The sequence below is a fragment of the Pholcus phalangioides genome, unplaced genomic scaffold, assembly GCF_987345545.1.
Source record: "Pholcus phalangioides strain wild (caught in Gottingen) unplaced genomic scaffold, Ppha-v1.0 ptg000001l_1, whole genome shotgun sequence".
Classification (NCBI taxonomy): domain Eukaryota; kingdom Metazoa; phylum Arthropoda; class Arachnida; order Araneae; family Pholcidae; genus Pholcus; species Pholcus phalangioides.
Genome location: NW_028301594.1, coordinates 16,617,394 through 16,636,214, shown reverse-complemented (window position 1 = coordinate 16,636,214; position 18,821 = coordinate 16,617,394). Strand labels below are relative to the sequence as shown.

Below are 18,821 nucleotides of genomic sequence, written 5' to 3'. Positions count from 1 at the left end.
GTAGTACTGAAAGGGTTTATAAGCCACTCGTTGCTCTGTTAAAATATACGCCACTGTACACTCTATTACGAACTACAGTATGAAAAAAATGAGGATTTTCGTCATCTCTATGCACTGATATAACTTAGCAAATATGAAAAGCATCGGTATCACTCGTATGTAGGGTGACCGTATGACGCGTATTTTACGAGACACTTTTCTGCATATTTTATTTTATTTTTTTCCAAACAGACCATTTGATAAGAATCTTCACTGAAATTTATATTTACACAAGTTTATACTTATATAAATATTCAACTTTTTTCTATGGAATGCATTCTAATTCACTGCAGATTCGCTCCGTGATTTTGATGCAGTAAGATCGAATTTAAACGGGATCATTTATTGTCACGGTTTGGACATTTTGTTAAATTATTGTTAGCATATTTTGGCAGCTTCTGTAACAAAATTGGCGATGTTTGATGACATCCAAAATTTCTCGATCTATTTTTTTTGTTATGTTTCGTATGTGCGTCGATGAAATATGGTCACTCAAGTGGTGTGATTCTGTAATCCTTTTCCATAGTTCTGTATGTGAATGTGTATTACACACGAGGTTTCGAGAACAGTTCCAAATGTTCTTTCGCAAAGACTGTGCAATAATAATATTGACAATCTCTTCCTTCGAATAATTTTTTTCCTATATTTTCGAATGCTTTATATTAGTGATTCATGATTAGGTATTTATCCCACCAGTTCATTTATTTTTTTTCTTCTTCAATTAAAAAAAAAGTTCGACAGTCGTTAACAGGCATTAAATTTGTGATGTGAAATAATTTTAAATAACAGTTGTTGATACTTGTATATTAATTGCTCAATAATATTTGTTTGTGAATTTATTTGAATAATTTTAAATTTCGGTTTTTTTTATAGATCTCATGTAAACATGGTATAGCCCTGGGCATTTTTGTTATTTAAATTTTTGTATTTAAATTTCAATTACTTTTTTTCTGAGTATACGCTTGTATATGATTGCATTGGGAAAGTATTTTATTTTATCTTCAGTTTTGTTGACAAAGAAGAATGTCTAATGTGATCAGATTGATCTTTGATGGTCACAAATTGATAGGGAGAAATATACATAATTGTGTTTAATGATGATATGAAATGGCCTTTGATGATAGTAGAAATGCGCGTAATTATATGTAATGGGTATGCCTTGGATAAATAATTGTTTTTCTGATTTGAACTGAGTTGGAGATACATACTTTGGTTCTTGATGTGGAGTGAAAAGATGTTTTCGGACTGCTTTCTATAGTATTCCTCATCACGACATGCATAGTAATGCTTTTCTGACCGATATTAGAGTAATACAAGGCCGTCTTTATGTATGGCTAACCCAGGAACTGCCCCAGGTGTATGGGGTACCCCCATGAATGCTTTATCATATCCATTACTTTTTCAAATATTGAAGGTAGGTGTGTAAATTTGATAACACTGGTACTATAAACTTTTTAAGGGGGAAAAAGCCTCCAGAGAATCACTTTCCTGGAGCCCCATGTTGTTATTAAGACGAAACGTAATTCTGTGTGATCCACTGAATGACATTACAAAAATTCCACTTCTTGCTCAGAGAAATATCGTTCTGTGGCATGATATGATGGATGTATTTAAAGGTATGGCAACATGCATCCATTCTCTGACAATGTGATTTCGTTGCGGACTATATCAGGGAATTTTCAAACTAAAACTCACCCTCCCCCACGAAATTATTTTTTTTAAAAGCAATATCTTGATAAACAGTTCATTCATGAGGAAGCGTGTATTAATTTTGAAAGCTCAGAGAAGGCACTACAGTATGGGTGTCAAACCTTTTGAAGAGTGCGGGCCACTCGAGTGATTTGAAAACCTTTCCACGGGGCACAAATTATTTACAAATTTGTCGCGGGACACTGAAATGATTAAGAAACTTGCTGCTGGCTACTTGAGTGATTTGGTAATCTTCCGTAGGCCAGTGGTTTGATAAACGATTCCGGATTGCAGTGGAATAAAATATTTCTTGACTGAATTTTTTCTACATTTTATATTGTATATGAAAATTTATGAAACCGAAACCAGCATATTTTTTTTTACACGGAATCCATATACGCTGGATGCTGGTGCAATTTTAGTTACAGACTCATTGGCATCCACAGTGGAAGCCACAATGTAAGAGCCTAATAATGAATAATCGCCGTTTAATTATAATTACATCAAAAAGACCAAACAATACTTATGTGAACAATCACGCAGTTAATTTTTGCAAAATTAGGTTTGAGGTCGCACTGGCCAGATCAGAGGACTCTAAGAGCCATATTTGGCCAGTGGGCCATGCGTCGAGCATATATGCATTACAGCAAAAGAGTTTGAACCCCCCCCCCTCCCTGTAATATAGAATTATCTTATTATTTCAAATGAATATTGATAGCTTGTCACAACAATTCAGGTATTATACTGTAATCATAAGAGGCATTATTTAAGAAGAATTTATTTATTAATGGAAGTTTTTTTTCCTTCGTCGTTGTTGTTGTTGTATTTGGAATTTGTATGTTAACAGACAGAGATTTAAAGCGAAAAAGAAGATGGAATTATCAATGAGAGTGTAAATAAATTATCGCTAAAAAAATAATCACTGCCACAAAAAAGTTGAATGAAGTAGATTTGTTTATTGATTTTATTATTATTATTATGTGTCTCATTATTTGTGTGAGTGTGACTGCCCGGCTGAGTGTATTTGTGCGTGTAAATAGCTGATAGTGGTATGAGGATTATAGTTTGATGTGACACTTCATATAACTATTAAATTATTGCGTAATGTTCGTATGATGTTATCTGAAGATGAAATCCATTTATTATAGTATAATTTATTTTAACATTTCTATTACCTCGTAATCAATGCAATTTCGAGCTCATTTTCCTCATCTCATTTTCGAGATTGTGTTTCAAGTTAAGCAATATGAATTATGATGAAATTATTTATTTTGAAATATTAAATTATCAATTGTGTTCATCATAAAGAAATGCTCATTTCAAGCTAGTGTAATATACCTAGTCATACCATAAATACTGTTACTTTTGCTGGAATGAATTAAAAAATTTGTTCGCAAGATGTTCGTTAGATTGAAATCTTTTACCTGAGATTGCAGTATAATGTATTCCAGGTGGCTGTTTTAAGAATTTTCCCTCAGAATCGAAGCTCTGGTGTGAGGAAATACGACATATTACACAAAACCATATAACCATTGATTGAACATTGAAGGAAACACACTCCGCTTCACATCTCGGAGAAATATCAAAGCATTCCCGAAGGATGGGCACATCCGGAAATACAAAATCTATAACCGAGACATGAGGATGATCCTCTATAATCTTAGAGCTTTCTCTCTTCAACCTCTTCATGCTTCCAGTCCCTAAATTTTGGCTGTCGAAAATCCCTCCAATGGTCAATTTCTATTATTTTTCCTCTTTTTTTTTAATGTAAAAATAATGTTTCGGAGCACCATTGCGTTTTGATTGACCTTCTATTGTAAAAGTTGGGGGGTGTATGAAAGTGACCGATTCTCTATCGGCAGGCTTTAACCTACCATGCGGTCGTGAATAAGCAAGGAATGAATAATCTGGACATTATTTTGGGGAAGCGTTCCGCAAACTGTTTCAATAAATTTCATTGCTCTTGTAGTACATTACTGACTTACTGAGAGCCGCTGTGGTGGTCGAGTGGTCATAGTGATGGACTCGCATCGCGAGGTCCCGGGTTCGAACCCCGCTGGAGACACAGTGGCGGTCGGCTGAAGTTACTTTTCAGGGGTTCCCAATTTCGAGGCGCGAATGCGAGCCGATCTCCCCGTTAAAAAAGTCTCGCCACAGAGAGTACCAAACGGTACAAATATTTAATCAGTACATTTCACTACTGAAATATATATTTCATCACTGAGAGACAAATCAGACACAACACTATAGACGCACTCAGACTGTTAGGTGCACACACTTACACTTCCGGCACTACGTAGTAAATTGCCCGTGGCGGTAGACCTGAGTTGTGCTCCGTTTGAAAGAAAGACCCATTGTCCCCATACAATGAAATGGCAAAATCCATTTATTTTTGTTCTTTTCATTCTGTGGATAAATGAGATATGTGAACAGCGACCCTCTGAAGTCTCTTCACCCAGAAATGAAAACAGCGTTGATGGGTCTTCACTTCCAATATGGAAGGCAGATGGCAGCACTTCTCAAACACGAAACACGTGTAACTCTGGTCTTATAAATACGCCAAGGCCACACACGGGAGGAGCCTATAAAGGTGAATGGGCTTCTCATCCATCTTTGAGTGAATAACAGGTGTGCTGCTCCTCCCGAAAATCGTTAAAAAAAAATTAAGTATAAGTAATATTCTGATTGTTTAAAGTGATAATAATGACGTAACGCATTTGCTCAAAGATGGCGCATATGCCAGCCTGGTATTTCGAAGAAATGTACATACACACACGCGCGAACCTCCTGTGGCATGCTCCAATTCATTAGAAATTTTTCAAAATGCATGTACGGTGCAATTAATAGTATTCCCTTCACCCCCCCCCCATCTCCCTCTTGAATTCCCCCCCCCCCCCAAACTAAATCACGTCACGCAAACAATTGTTGGAATTTCGTAATGGTATTTATGATGAGACTATGTATTTTTGATGTACTGTATCCAGCGAAGGTGTTATTACACAAAATATGCAGCATATAACCATCTTATAGACAGGAAGTGGTTATTTTTGCCCCCCCCCCCACCTTGAAGCTCCGTTTCACTTTCCAATTTTATGTTTGTAATGGAATTGTTCAATATGTGGACGTGTGCAATGTGAATGTTAAACGAGCAATATACGATTAGAAATACTGCCCCTGAAAGTTATAGAGCAAAAAAAAAAAAATGAGCGGTCATTTTGGAACGTGTTTAGTCGAGTTATACAGAATTATGTAATATGGATGGCACACATATCTCATTGGAAATCAGAAGGACTTGTTTGCATAACTTGGTACATACATAGATGGGGGTACCGGAGTGTGTAGCTGCATAAGTGTCTGTGTGTACATGTGTGAATTTCGTATACTTGTGAATATCATCAACCTATATGAATATAGATTATACAGTATATTATATATATATAAATTTGTTTTTGTGTATATTTGAAAAAAAAAATAAAACGCAAAATTTTGAAGAGCTTTAAACCTCGGATTGAAGATTTTTCAATTTAAAAAAAAAAATGAATGATTCACGTATGCAATTTTAATACTAATGTTAGAGTGTGCTTTGTACGATATTATTATTATAATGACCGTATTTTTGTTTGTAAAACTTACTACATTGCTACTACTAATGATGATGATAGTTGATGTTTTTTTTTTTTGGTGGGGCTGATATTCTGCCCTGTATAATAATAATATTCTGACCTGTATGTTGATTTCGTTTCCGAGATTCTCTGTCTGTCTCTTGCTCTGTCATCATTGCACAAATATTTGAAACGAGCAAAAAAAAGAAAAAAAGCAACAAAAATATTAAAAAAAAATTCGAAGTACGATTTATTTTTGTCTTTTTTTATTATTACACGTACACGTATTTTTTCCTGAGAGATATTTCTTAGAAACACACACGACTTCTGCCAACCTTAGTGAAGTTGTAATCAAATTTATTGACTATGTGGTGTCTGAGCCAGGGTTGATATGGGTACTCGAGCACCCACCGAAATTTGTAAAACTGGTACGAGCACTCCAGCATTGATTCAGAAATCGAAATTTTCTATATCAAGGTTGCTAAATATTTCGGAGACTGCGGGCCACTTCATTGGTTTGGGAACGTGTCGCGGGCCACTTGAGTTGTCTGGAAATGTGCCGTAGGAAATTTAGGTGATCTGGTAGCGCACTTCGAGTCACTGGAATAATCTGTAAATGCGCCAAGAGCCACTAAAGTTACATAAAAAAAATGCCGCGGGCCGCTTAAGTGATCTGGAATGTGCCACCAGCCATTTAAGTAATTTGCAAATGTACTACGAGCCAATTAAGTGAACCGAAGTTGTTCTGCGGATCGCTAAAGTGATCTGGCAACTTAAATGATTTGGAAGTGTACCGCTAGTCAGGACCGCAACTAGTGGGGAGCAGGCGGATCTGGTGCACCCGGCACTGGACTAAGGGGGCGCTGAATTCACTCTTCAACTGCTTTTTCTACATTACATAGGAGCGACAAAATGCATGCTTACCCAACACCTTCTGCTTTAGAAGGTATTGCCTTACCCCGGCTGACAAAGAATCTATTCCCGCACTGCTGCTAGCCAGTAATCTGAAAATGCACCACTTAAGTGATTTGGTAATCTTTCTTAAGTGATTTGGTTATTTGTCACGGACCACATCATGACCCGCAGAACATGGGTGAGCATTTATGTCCTACAGGAAGCTCAAAACGAGCCCCCACAGGTTCGAAACACTTCCGACGACCTTGTATATTAACATCAACAAAATTCACTAGCGATATTAATTAAGCACCCTGTGAAAAATACATTTAAACCTTTAAGCGGCAGCAGAAACCACCAAATCCCTTCAACATGCGTCTTTTTTTAAATAAAATTAAGCGTTTTCAATTTTCTGCAGGTGCATACGAGGGGGTTTTGGGAAAAAATGTTTTCCATTGAAAAATCAACTCTACAAATTATCTGGACTTGCCAATGGTAAACTAGGATGCTTTTAAGGCGTAATATCTCGTCAATGCCACTTAAAGGATTAAAATTATGCAGACTTCAGAGTATGCCAAAGTTGGCGTAAGTGGTGCTCTTCGTTTGATGATGGGTACAGGCGCAGTGCTCGTGACTCGAGAGAAGTTGACTTGCTCTACCGAGGCTTGGGATGCAATTAAATAAGTTCGATTCTTAGACCTTAGTCTTCGAGCCTTACCCGGATGAGCAAATTCGTTCAGACGGCCCTGAAGAGCGGTTTCTATCCGCATACTGTAGGGCAACTTATCTTTCAGAACTTGATAATCCTGGTCTTACCGACCCCATCTTTGATCCTTAATATCAATATATTGATAATACGAGGTATATATCAATTTTATAAAAGGCATTAAAAGTCCTTTTTTTTCCTGTCAGCATATTAGTATGAAACAACCATTTTTCCTTCCACCGCTATTCTCAATATTATAACGAAAGAAGTTTTAAATTTCTCTCTGGAAATTACATTCAAATTGATTACTTAGAATCGATGAATAAATCCCATTAAAAGAAAAGTGATAAAAAAAAATCGATACTGAAATCAAAACACAAGATTTAAAATGAAAGAAAACTGGTTTTATTGAAAACCATTAGAAAATTTTACACTATTTTTTTTTTGTTTCTCTTCTGAGAAGTTTACAAAGTAATCAACTCGGTAATCGGATGACATGATTGAAGAGAAATGAATGGCACCGTCTTTTGAAATTCCAGCCTCCTTAAGCCTGTAATGAAAGATAAAATATGCAAAACAAATTAACTATACTATTTTGATAATTTAATTTGAATTCTCGTTTAATTATCCCAGAAAGTATATCTATTCATTATAGACATATTTGATCATTTTTGTTACACTATGGCTATTTTCATCACAAGAGAACTAATCAGACTGCAACTTGCAGTTTACTTATGAACATATATAATTATTGTCTGGTTATCACTACTGTTATCAAGGTCTTCTGGCATTTTCCTTTTAACGTTACATGAACTGCTATGGTTGTCATTTCAGAGGTGTTATCACTCCTCTTTCAAAGCTTTTTAACTGAATTGTAGTCACCTCTCAGAAGATTCCGTCATAGCAGCTAGAGAAACGTTAAGGGCAAAAAGTTCAAGAAGGCCAAGAATAAATACCTTAGAAGATTCCCGCTATTCATCAAACACCACAAAATAAAAGTCTACACTAATGTTGAGCCAATTTAAAGAATATTAGATTTAAAGTGGGTAGAGATACCCACGCAGGCTTCAGAAAAATTCTTAAATCGAAGTAATTCATTGAATCAGATTCGCTTAACTGAGATCCAACCTGCATTTTAAATCTTATTTTTAAAAATATAAGGGAGGTTGAGAATGCAAGTAGTATAAGAGTCAGTTTGAAATAATTTTTCAGGACAAACAATTCGCATTTGAGATTACTGGCAATTATCGTGTTGGGAAAATGATATTATTGTCATCTGTAGGCTATTTTATCAACTTGAACTTTCAGTGTTTCGTTCGTAAATAAGTATCACAATTCTTAGTTATTTTATGTGACTATAAGTACAAATCAACCAAATCTTGACTTACGCCCCACTTGCATTCTCAACCTCCCCATATATATTGTAATACATTTTCTAACCACTTCACTTTCAACAATTATTTTAAACGCCGCCTAACACTTAAACAGGTTTTGTCAAATATTTTGAGTTCTTTGCTAGTAGACTAAATGCTTGTGAGACAGAATGAAAAAAAAAGTAGAGAGAGAGAGAACGTTTAGATGGCAAAAAAGTGGATTTCCAGATTTCAAAACTTAAAAAGTGGGACAGATTTTTTCTGTGAACTGCTAACATGGGAAGCCAGGTGACAGCACCTACTGACATGAGCACGAGTGGAGATATTTCTAGGAAATTACCTGACGATTACTTAATAGATTGCGCTTCTAAAATAACTGTATGTATATAAATAAGTGATAAAAGAGAATCGTTATAAAACTTTTGTAAGCAGTGCCGAATAAATTGATCCCCGACTTACGTTAGTTATTCGTTCCAAAGCCGTAGGTCGATGTAAACTTTTCCAACAGAAATCCCCCCCCTCCTTTTCCTCAGGAACAGAAGGGTGGTAAATTTATGTTTTCTTTATTTTTTCTATCTACAGTCAGGGCCGTAACTAGGGTTTTTGCCGCCCGGGGCAAACATTATTTTGTCACCCCCACAGCTTTAAAATTCAATAATTTTATAATGGTGTTCTTTGTTCCCATCTAAAACTGCCGCCCGGGGCAGCTTCCCCGCCCCGTATAGTTACGGCCCAGTCTACAGTATTTGTAGTTTTTGAGATGCGATTCTCTCTAGGGAATATTTCTTTCTAAGAACGCGACGTGAAAAACATTTAAACTTAGTTCAAAATGTGTGTAATTGAGAAAAAAATCATTTTTAAAACTGACGTAAATGCCGGAGTGACGTAAATTAAAGAACGCATCAAGATATTATTATGAGAGTACGGGGTACTGTAGTGAATGATTCTATCACATATACAAGACACGATTACTGTGCGATTATCTACACAAGGACAATGGTACGATTACGGACTGATTAACTGTGGACGATTACAATTTTTATCACAGATTTCTTATTGTATACATGTATATATGAAATAACGTTATTTTCACAAAATTTATTTTTTTTTATCTTGGAACTGGAGCATTTATTTGTAACACGAGACATTATCGGATATACAGGACGTCTGGAAATACCACTCAAGTGCATATTACGGTAAAATCCTCTATAATTAATGATATAACTTTAGTAAAAATAGTTCTTTAGGGCGAATAAATCAAGCAATGAATGCTTAAACAGATGAGCCGATAACTATCAAGTTGAATGCAATGAAATACGTGAGAAAATTTATGTTCGCACTTACCCTGTTTGTCCGGTCTTGAGTAATTACCACCATCTGTTTGGATGAGAAGCATAGCCGTAGCTGTATGCAGCATGTCCGAGGTATGGGGTGCCTGACTGATAGTGAGAGACGCGGGCACCTGGGGTGTAGGTGTTGTATCCATATCCATAGTGGCCAAGATATTGGCTAAGGGCGCAAGCCATCATGGCGAAAACAAGGAGAACTGCCTGCAAGATTACAAGGAATTAAAAGCTTATGAGTAATTATTCATATAATAATTAAACATACTATAATTTATAAACAAAATGCTATCTTCCCAATGATTCTAGTAGGATTCAATCTAATGAAAACGTCTTCAAAAATAGGAAAGTTGCGAAACTGAGCAACGTTGATCAGGAAATTGAATATATATCTTTAGCATGCACATATAACTTATCAAAATTTAAATAATCATAAATTAAATTCAAGAGTACATTGGTCTTTCCTGAAACAGTTTCTTTTCTAAATTAGTTAAAAAAATGCTTCTAAAGCAATTCTCTTAATTTTTAGAGGAGTCGAATATTCAATTGCAAAATCTCCAGATCGAGAATTTATATCATCCTGTATTACCAATTAAAGATGAGAAATTAATATTTGCTCTATGTAAATCATATGATAAAACTGTTAAATGTAATAATTTTAAAGCATTAGTATTATCTATATTAAAAAATATATCCAGCATTCTCATCTTTGTTCTGAGTATTTTATCCACATCTTCTCTAATCTCTCTGTATTCATAACTTTCAATATCATCGTTATAATAATAATCGTTTTCATTTATTTTAAAAGCCATTTATTTAGATGAAAAAATCTTGAGGCCTGCTCCTTTCATAGCAAATATTTCATTTATTATTTTCCTTCATTCTACAGGTTTGCATTTATCATATATCTTTTTACTCTTTCGAATTAATCTTGTTTCACCATGGAGTAATTGAGTTCCAGGACCCGTAAATGAATGGCCTAGTAAATGCAAAAAACGCTCGATTTCGAGATTTTTGATTGATTTTTAGATGTCCTCTAGGGGTACCTATATACTACTCATGCTTCTATATGAACTCAAATACGTCTCTTATAGAATTTTTTTCCCGCGGTGGGCTTAGGTGCTCACAATGGTCTATTATGGCACAATTGTTTTTCTCGGGACTGAAAATGCCCAAGCCCGTCCGTAGTTAGGAAGCATCATAACCCGAGACGCCTTAGTGTGCATTAAAATAAATAAAAACATTTCACTTAGATTTTTCGATAACACATTGTATTTAGAAGAGATTATCGCTAATTAAGTATAAGACTGCAAGAAAAATATTGTAGAAGGCCGCACAATAATTGTCTCATGCAGTGGGAAGCAGAATGCATAAGCCCGTGCCTGGTTATAAAAGATCACAAGCCTAGGGAAAACGAAGTGCATAACATCCTGGTAATAATGTGTTTAAAAAAATTATTTGGAATTTTAGAGAATAACATTTATGAAGTATAAAAATGTATATAATTAATTATAAAATACATTCAAAGTATTTTTTTAAATTCTTTTATGGAAAAGTCTATAATTTTTCATTTGTACAGTTTTCAAAAATTTCAATGTTTTTAATTCTTATAATTTTCAATAGTTTTTAATTCTTATAATTTTCAATAATTTTTAATTCTTATAATTTTCAATAATTTTTAATTGTCAGTTTCCAAATTTTTTTAAATAATCTTGAAATTTAATTATAAGACTCGCTCAAAGAAAATGCCAGGCGCACAGAATTATTAGTACGTAGGCCTACATATATTTTATCATTACAATTTACTAATGTATTCGTATCAAAACCTGCTTGTAGCACCATTATTCTCGTCAGGGCCATCTTAAGAACCATCAGGGACACACAGGCTAAGGAATTTTTCTGAGGTCCCTACCTGGCTAGAAATGCCTGCCCAATCCAATCTTATATGTTTAGTCTCGAAAATTTTAACCATATCTCATTGACCGGGTGGGCCAATGTGTTAAGACACGTCACTGATTCTCGTACAAAATTTTATCAAATTCACGATAAATGTTTTTTCAGTTTTTTTAAATAGCAAGTTTTAAAAGAATATTTATAAGGAGCTTTTACATTTTAATTATAGATAAATTTCTACGGTAACAACCATCTTGCAAAAGAAACGTTTACTTCTCAGTTAGTAGTTTTATATACTATTAACAGATGGCGACACCATTTTCACTGTTGAATAATCGGCGGGAAGTTTGAATTTAGGGGAAAATAATTTCACACATGGATGAAAAGAGTAATTCAAAGAACTTACCAAAGTCTTCATGTTGGTTTGGAAAGTTTGCTTTGTCTGGACAGATTAAGCAAGATAAAGTTCACCTTGTCCCACCATGTCTATTTATATTAAAATTTCAGAACAAGAAAAACAATTAGAATCCGAACCGACTTCAATAGTAGGTGCTAATGTTAATTATGAGATTCGCATTTCTTCATTATGATTGGTCCGGATGGATCCACACCCAAAGACGTCATCAAAACCAGATTAAGAAATGTGACGTTTCCGTGTGTTTCCAAGGAATCTTTTTTTTTTTTCTTCTTTTCTTTTGATATTTATTCAAGGCTATTTGATGCTGCATCTTCAAGCATCATTTACCTGGGAGGAGGTGTGTCACACTGTGTACATATGACCAACGCCCTTTTCTTCTCTTCTTATTATTATCATTATTTTTATATTTTAATTTCATTAATTCATTCTCTACGGCTCGTGTCGGGCCTTGAAATCGACCCTAGTCCGGGGCATGTAATTAGATAAAGTTAATTAGGCAGCGTTATAATGTCACCCGATCCTGTGTCGTAAATTTCGAAATATGTCACTAAACATGTTTTCGAACATGTGAATATGTATTTATAATGTTATTTTTCGTTTAATTCACAACGACAGGTAAAAATTAATGTTTTTTTCCACATGATTTTCATGAATTATTTCTTGACATTAGACCGTTTTACTTTAAATATTTTAGACATTATATTATAATAAAAATTTCTGTTTCCCAGCAATATGCGTAAACTTGTTTTAGGCCCATGGGCCTGAAGCCCTCTCCCATATATTTGCTAAAATAACATTAAATGAGTATCTATTGACACACACACATTCATATTTCCCATTTCCTCAATATTTTCAATAAATTTACTCTAGGCATCTTCGACCTGTTACTCGAGAGCGCCGTAGTGCTCAGTGAAATATCCATGAGTGCTCGAAGCTTTTATCGAATTTTGTGCTCGTGATAGACTTTTCAATTAAATACAGTACTTCATAGTGGTTCCATTTATTGACGTTATGCCGATTTGAGTTTAGCACATGTCTGATTTGCCATATTGATGCTCTTCTTCTGATGATGGGCATAGATGGTGCTCGTGATTAAAAAAAAGTTAAAGACCTATATTTTACCCCAATGTTAATTAGTGTTGACCAGGACCATCTCAACGCTTGGGCCATTGGACTCAAAAGCATGAGGGGGAGGCACGTTGGAGAGTGTTTTAGTAGGATAATTCTCGAGAGGCCTAACGGAAGATGGGTACATTCAGCTAGGGGGTAGGGGGCAGTCACAATGGTACAACTCTAAATATGTACATCCATAGGGCACTTTATGTATGGGAGCTTTGCATAAAAAAATAAAATCTGTTTTGCAGCTCTTTACAATATCTGCATGCATGACACTATTGGAAGAAAAGGGTAACAGACCCTAGCTTGAGAACTGGGGATTGGCCGGGTCGATATTTTACAAATATTCCATAAGATAAATTTGTGTGTGTTAGAAAATAAATTAAAGAACACAGTGAAAATTCCTAATTGAGTTGACGTCCAGTGCCGTCTTAACGCATTAGCGCACCCGGGAACGGACTGGGATTGGGGATTCATGACAATTAGGTCTGGTTACAAATTTCGGGAGTATGTAAATTGGTAGGCAGGTATTTTAAGCTAGGTAGGTGATTTCGAAAAAATCGCTTTGCCATAGGGGAACTCATAATGATTTTAAGACGGCCCTTTCACGTCATGAACGCTTGGCTATGGAGGGTACGACTATGCCTGTATCCTATGAGTGAAAGGCGTAAAAACTCACAGCCCTTTTTATTCATTGCTTTTTTTTACTGTAACGTACCTATCTTTAGACCTTTATCTAGCACATTATAAAAAATGGAATATAATGATGATAATAAATACCGTATTTAGCCGGCATGCGGGGAAACATCAGTGGAGACCAGGAAGTAAGGAGACCCGGGCCCAGTGATTTTTGTGAGGCCCTACGTGGCAAATTTTTGAGAATTTCAATCAGTTATCATTTTTGTGAGGCCCTAATTTTCTTTTGAGACACTCGTGCCCGGGTGGGCCCATACTAATAACATGCCCGTAATTTCCGTAATTACGGAATACCCGTAATTCAAATCACGGATTCTATATAATGCTTAAATACCTTTATTATAAAAAATCCATTGAATTGGCCGCATGCATACTGTGATCATTATTAAACCTCGATTTTTCCGGCATGCCGGGAACGGACCAGATATATATATATATAGTTCTAATTAAAGACAAAAAAAATGTTTTTCAAATAATCAGAGCACATAACAAGTTACCTAACGTGGTACGTACTTTGAAGTACCGGTAGAGTTATGCTGAAATAATTTTTCCATCGTACAATCATTGGAATGCTTATGCTACGGTAAATGTGATAATTCGATAGATATACCTAATAACCGGCTATTATGCATACTTACCAATCGTCTCGGTAAGCTTGATAAATTCACCGCTTTTATATATATATATATATACCGGCGGATATGCATAATAATACACAAGCGTCATTGGTAAATTTGATAAATACTGAAAACATCATCGCCTTTATGTGTGATTATGAATAATACCCTGAATGTGTAACGAATATAGTCGGACCACAATAATGCAACAAATTTTACGATAGTATTTCGATGTAATGATACAATATCTATGTGTTGATTATCATGTACAGTATATCATATAGTACGATTTATAATGTTTACCGACGACGCGACGCTTGGGTATTATGCATAATCGCCGATGAAAAAGTGATAATTTTTCTAGTACTTATTAAATTCACCAACGACGCTTGTGAATACTATGCATAATTGCCAGTAAAAGTGACAAATTTAGGGAAATTTACCAAGCTTACCACTACGAGTGATAATCGGTTTTGTCACATTTACCGCGAGGGTAATACAGTCAAACCTCGTTAATGAGTCACTATTGGGAGAGCAAAAATATGACTTAGTAAGCGGAGTGACTCGTTAAACGGAGTAAGTCATAGCTGTGCCAATTCCTGTCTGAGGACAATTGGGACTTTCGAAAAGTGACCCATTAAGCGGAGTGACGTGTTAACCGGGTGATGCACTAACGAGGTTTGACTGTACATATAATTTGTATTAATCACGGTTCTTGATATTAAACATAGTTGTGAGCCTCGCACCCACTCAATTCCAGCCTTGAGGGCCATCTCATGATAATATTAGTCTTTTTTGCCTCACACACACACACACACAAAAATCCTTTCCCTGAAATTCTCTTCATAACGTGAACGGCATTCAAAAATAAAAATTGCTCCACTATTCATACTTCTTGCAGCAAACAGCGCGTCCTCGGTAGTATAGTGGTAAGTATCCCCGCCTGTCACGCGGGAGACCGGGGTTCGATTCCCCGCCGGGGAGATAATTTTTTTTTTTTTTTTCTGTTCAAATTTCAACCTTTAGGGCAGCGGCTCTCAACATTTTTTGACTTGCGAAGCCCTTTTTAGTAAAAAAAATTCTATGGCGGAGCCCTGTATATAGGCCCATTTTTAATAATTCATTAAAGTTACTGATTTATTTTTACTATTTAAAAATATTTATGATTATTTTTTTAAATTTTAATGTTTTTTTTTATTATTTTCCTAGAGCGGCCGCGGAGACCCTGGAGAGTGCACAAGGAGCCCCAAGGGCTCCGCGGAGCAGCGGTTGAGAACTGCTGCTATAGGGGAATAGTTTAAAGGTGAAAATCTGAGCTAATCCATTGCAAAGAACGTTTTCGAATTTGATTTTATGTTACTATCTTCATGGGAGAATGTAGTGTATTACTACTCACATTGGCCAGATCTGAAAATAATGGAGTTACAATATAACATACGGAGTCATACGCGTCGAAAAACCTGGGGGGCTGAGGCTGTTTGGGACCCCCCCCCCCCTAATAAATTTTACGGGCTTAGGCTGAACCTCCGCAATAGTTAATGAAGATATAATGCAACGCAACACAACGCCCCCCCCCCCCGGCGCACGTTCCCTATATACGGGACAACTAGCTACTTTCAGCCCCTTCACTTGTGTCCTCTTTCCACTTAATATTCTCAGTGCCGGCGCCCCCCCCCCCCGTAATGTTCCAAGTACGCTAGAGCAGGGGGTTTTTAACGTAAAATTTCTCGCGGAACCCGGATAGTTATAAGGCTACTACTTAACCCTTTTATTTTTTCAAGCCGAGCACAACTCAGGTCTATCGCCATGGGTAATTTACTGCCTAGTGAGTTGTGCCGGAAGTGTAAGTATGTGTACCTTACAGTCTGAGTACGTATCTAGTGTTGTGCATGATTTTTAGTGCTGCCATCTATATCTCAGGAGTGAAGTGAGTGAATTGTAATGACTGAATATGTGTACTGTTGCTCTCTGAGGCGAGACTTTTTAACGGGGAGATACGGCTCGCATTTGCGCCTTGAAGTTGGGAACCACAGAAAACCAACTTCAGCCGACCACCACTGCGGTGACGGTGGGGCTCGAACCCGCGATGCGAGTCCGTCACTATGACCACTCGACCACCACAGCGGCGCAGGGCTCCATCACGGGGGCCCGGGACAAATCTGATCATTTTTGGTTTTTTTACTCTATACATTCTGTATAGAGGAGGCCCACCAAAGAATTTCAGTCTAGGCCTAGGAGGCCTACCTTCATGATGTGGGGGTGGGGGGCATAGTGAGCACCGAGATTCTTGCGAGTAAAGGAAAAATTTTATTCCTAGATGATTGTGCCCTGTAACTGTTTTATCCAGATGGGGGGAGGGGTGCCCCATCTGGATGGGAAAAAAAATGTGAACCACATTTTTTTTCCTTTTTCACCAGCACAGACCCGTTATTTGTCTGCGCACAGAATTTCGATATCTGTGAGGAAAGACAAAATAACATGCTACTATATAAATGTAGGGATTTTTTTTTTCTGCGCAGCAAAAACTCTGCGTACACGGAAGCATTTATTCTAGAGTCTAAACATCCATTTTTTTTGTAAACTATGAAAAAATGGCACCTTTCTTAGATACTCTTGAATTACAGCTTATATAAATATTATAGCTTATAATATTATTGCTTATAGAAATATTTCTATAAGCAATAATATTAGTGTAATTATAAAGTCTGTCTTGGAATTTTAACAGTTGTTGCTTTAGTGTGTTGTAAAATAATTGGAGTTGAACCCGGAAAGTTGCCATTGCCAGTTGATGCGAAGTACCGAGCACCGTGAGCCTCCCTGTTCTCACCTCTCTACTTAGGTAGAGATATTGATTGATCAGTCAATGGGGGGGGGGGGGGGCAAAATGGTTGCTTAAAAACAACCCGGAAAGTCTATTCCTCCTTGGCGTTTTACAATAGCGCGAATTCACAAGTTTGACTTCCTTTATTTTACAATATACATATTTGTTGTCATAAACCATTGCGTCAGATATCATGGAAGCTCCTTTGCAGCTGAGGTTCGCGTGCTGTGCCCAAGGTGGGAACTCGTGTGTCAAGATGGCCCTGGGTATTTCTAAGTTTTTCAGTGGTCTGTTTTTTTAATGACATAATCTCGTTAAAATTACAAATAAAGGACAGCTTTGCAAGTATCAGTAACATGAAAGTTTTCGTCTTAGAAAGCTTTCCGAGTTCCGGGATTTTTTAAGCTTTTAAGGATTCCGTAGCGTTTGATCATGCGAAACATCCAAAAAGCTGTCACGGAGCTCCAGGGTTCCGCGGAACACCGATTGAAAACCTATGCGTTAGGGTGTTAAGGAATTCTTGAAATAGTATTCCCCCGCTATAGACTGCACAATGCTTCTATAGTATTATCTGCACTGTTATTCGTTAAGGCAGCGATTCTTAACGTATGGGGTCTTGACCCAAACGGGGGTCACAGAAGCTTCCTAGATAGATCATACATCTTTGTAGCGCCACTGATCTCACTAATGCCAAAACCCAAGATTTTGTTAACATAGAAAATTTAATAAACATTTGTGGCTTAACACTTGAATGTTAATTTAGATATCTTGGGTCAATATCATGGATATATACACCGCGGGCCACTGGGGAGGGGTGGACAGGTGGGTCTGTTGCAGGGCCGTCATTTCAACTTTTTCCAGGGGGGGGGGGCGAAGCACATGTATTCAATGTGTATATATGTATATATATATATGTATATGTATATATGTATATATATATGTATATGTATATATATATGTATATGTATATATATATGTATATGTATATATGTATATATATATGTATATGTATATATGTATATATATATGTATATGTATATGTATATATGTATATATATATGTATATGTATATATGTATATATATATGTATATATATACCATTTTCAGTGTTTTTTCAAAAGCCGGGGGGGGACAACGGCCTCTCCCTGCCCCCCTAAATGACGGGCCTGGTCTGTTGCCCCAAGTTCCGGGCCAGAGGAGGGGGGGGGGGTGCTGCTGATTTCACCCTTTAACTTCTTCAACATTACTAGGGGACACCAAAATGCATGCTTTGCCCCGGTTGACCAAGCATCTAGTTGCGCGGCCCTGTCTACACTTATTTACTCCACTTTATCCTCCCTCTCTCTATTGGTGTTTTTCCCATTCATGTTTTGTCTTCCCCGGTTTTGTATGTTTGTGTCGATAAAATTTTTATTACTGTTTTAATTTTTAATATCAAAAGAGGCCCATGGGTTGTGACTAATAAAAGGTTAAGAACTCCTGCATTACCGTATTTTCGCTCATACCCTACCGATGTCTCGCGGAACCCTAGGGCTCCATGGGAAACCTTGAGAAAGGCTGATATGTGAATTTTCCGAAAGAAAATAATAATAATAATAAGTAAATAAAAATCTT

General features: G+C 36.5%; 1 long non-coding RNA gene and 1 other non-coding gene across 2 annotated transcripts; one reads left to right on the top strand and one right to left on the bottom strand.

Moving 5' to 3' along the window:
• Nucleotides 1–7,312: 7,312 nt before the first annotated feature.
• LOC149089972 (uncharacterized) lies at nucleotides 7,313–12,083 on the bottom strand. The gene is made up of 3 exons (XR_016192536.1): nucleotides 11,946–12,083; nucleotides 9,648–9,853; nucleotides 7,313–7,480 (listed from the first exon to the last, which is right to left on the bottom strand). It is a non-coding gene; the product is annotated as an uncharacterized LOC149089972 (long non-coding RNA).
• Nucleotides 12,084–15,298: 3,215 nt separating this feature from the next.
• TRNAD-GUC (transfer RNA aspartic acid (anticodon GUC)) lies at nucleotides 15,299–15,370 on the top strand. Its single transcript has one exon. It is a non-coding gene; the product is annotated as a tRNA-Asp (tRNA).
• The last annotated feature ends 3,451 nt before the right edge of the window (nucleotides 15,371–18,821 follow it).